The sequence below is a fragment of the Pelophylax lessonae genome (genome assembly GCF_965119305.1).
Source record: "Pelophylax lessonae genome assembly, chromosome: 4".
In the NCBI taxonomy this organism is placed as follows: Eukaryota; Metazoa; Chordata; class Amphibia; order Anura; family Ranidae; genus Pelophylax; species Pelophylax lessonae.
This window is the reverse complement of record NC_138771.1, coordinates 405,623,842-405,626,498: the sequence shown is the minus strand read 5'-3', so window position 1 is coordinate 405,626,498 and position 2,657 is coordinate 405,623,842. Positions and strand designations below refer to the sequence as shown.

At 44.5% G+C, this 2,657-nt stretch overlaps 1 pseudogene across 1 annotated transcript; it reads right to left on the bottom strand.

Moving 5' to 3' along the window:
* Positions 1-1,105: 1,105 nt before the first annotated feature.
* On the bottom strand, positions 1,106-2,151 carry LOC309552675 (annotated as a pseudogene). Its single transcript has one exon. The product of its transcript is annotated as an uncharacterized misc_RNA (transcript).
* Between the last annotated feature and the right edge of the window lie 506 nt (positions 2,152-2,657).

Sequence of the window (2,657 nt, the reverse complement as noted above, 5' to 3'; positions counted from 1 at the left end):
AGCGCCATACACCTTCCTTTATTTCTAAGGAATGAAATGTAATGGTAACATATATATATATATATATACACACACAGAGTATGCATCATACACTGAGATAGGCATTTCACTTCAACCACTAATTTCAGGATTACATCCATTACAATTTCCCCCCTTGAAATGTCTATTTAAGTCTGTCCCTATTGATCCTGGCTCATCTGTCCTCATGTGCTTGGGAAATCTTTAGATGCCGCACCTTAGACGGGTGATTACTAATTAATCACCCCCCTTGCCACGGTCTTTGCACATGGGAAGTCAGATGCTCTCCCTACGGCCCTATGGATCATAGTGTGGGGTGGGAAGTGTCTGCAGTGGGGTACATGGTTCTTCATAGTCTTCATCACATCCCATATCCTGATTCACGAATGTGGGGGTGGTTTGGTCTAATGCCTTTTTCATAAACTTCCTCAAACAAGGGAGTACACAACAGACCACTAAAGCAAGGAGAATTAGGATGATCAACACAGTCATTCCTATCTGTGCCAGGACTTTCTGCCACCCACTCATCCAGTTAAAGTATTGATCCCATGGGTCTGTGATCGGTTCTCTAATTTCTTAAGCGCTAATGTGACCTTACCATTTGGACCGGTGTTGTCTGGGATAAAGGTACAACAGGTACTGGTCTATCATGGTACAGACTCCCCCTTTCTCTGCTAACATCATATCCAGAGTCATCCGGTTTTGAAAGGTCATCTGGGAAGTGACTTCTAGTTATTCAGCTATCCCTTGGAATGCATCTTTGGTGTAGTTAACAAACCTCTGTTGGTTATAATATATATATAGTTTATCCAGTCCACATTGTTATTAACCGTTATTATGGGGATTAGAGATTAAAAACTGGCCTTAACCTGGTCTCGGGCCTTGTATTCATCGGGACCCCCCTTGGAACTCCAATAGTATCTATGTACACATGAGGATCAAAGCTTTCAGGGAGAACTTCCCGTTTCATCCTCTTACCCGGAGACGGGTTGGTGTGTGTGTGTCAAATACTTTGTCAGAATATGCAAAGGCATGATGGCCTTCGCCAGGGCACACTCTCCTCTCCATTCCCCCTCTAACCTGGTTCTTATGTGCATGTCTCCACACACCCAGTACATATCTCCTAGGGATTGGCTTTGGTTTTGTACCCTATTAGCTGGAATGCGACTAAGAGGCACAGTAACCTTTTGGAAAATTACCTAAGTTCCTACCTTTCCCTGCATAATTTACATGACAGGTGTAATTCCCAGGGTATATTGTAATAGTTTCTTTAGATCTTGGGGCCCTGGCATTGATAGGATATTCCACCTTCCATTTCTCACAAGCTGAGTAATTAGTGGATGTGTTGGTGAAGAGGCTTAGAAAACACTCTTCTGCTTTTTCAGGTATGTTCAGTGGGACTGTACCTGAATGCGGTCTGGCACTGCCACAGACATAACAGTTGGTCCTATTGTGCTCATTAGCACTATATCTCATCCACTCTAGCCAGAAGTTGATCTCTGAAAAACCTGTCTCGGCTGCCATTGTATCTTCAAAGGTAGGATCTGCTATTGCAATCATGTCTCCCAAAGTCTGTACATGAGGTTTTAAAGGATTCGATGGGAGCCGTCCATTGACTGGCTGCCATTCATTGTTGTCATACATATCTTCTAATCGGAAAGACCCTCTATGACCCTTGTAACCTCCTCCAAACCACCATCCCTACACATACTCACCCCGATCAGAGGGACTCGGGTTCCATATGTTTAGAACAAGTGTCATACTAGGCCTTGGCTTGTGGAGGGTGAGACGGGTCAACAAGGGCTCTCCTAGGCTATCCTTACTACCATAGCCTGGTTGAGATTGATATCCCCAGGGAGTCCCTGTGTTCCAAGCTGCTGCTCCCCAATAGTCACAGTTTTTTCCCCATGACCCCTTGGTGACACAGATATACCCTTCTCCATGTCTTTTCTCATGCCATTCCCATCTGCTACTACGTTTGGGACATGTGAGTACCTTACATGCATGGAAGTCAAATGTGGCTACATGGGTATCAGAGGAGTTATACCAGAAAGTGACCTCTCCATTTTTCTCAGTAATGGCTGCATGTTGTGCTCTGGTTGTACCCAACAGAAAAAGGATATACAAGATCATGATCTGTCCTCGTCTACGTCCTCAGGTACGGGGACTCTCTTGCAGTGGGAGGCGTGTATCCAGGTGTTCTTCCCAGCCACTTTCACTGATGTGGCAGTTATCAGGAGAACTTGGAAGAGACCATCATATCTGGGTTCAAGAGGGGTTTTTCGTACGAATCTCTTTATCAACACCCAGTCACCGGGAACCAGCTTGTGTGTTCCTGTATCTAGTTCAGGATCTGGAATGGAAGAAAATACTTTCACATGGATACGGGTTAATTCACGAGATAAGGCAGTTACATAATCAGTCAATACATTGGATTGAAGTTGTAACTGTTGTGGAAAGTAACACCCTAGTCTAGGGGTCGAGCCAAACAGTATCTCATAGGGTGATAGCCCATGGTTTCCTGAGGGAGTGTACCGGACACTAAACAAAGCAATAGGTAGACTGTCTGGCCAGCTCATCCCTATTTCCTGGGACATTTTTACCATCCTAGAGTTTATTGTACCATTTAATCTCTCTAC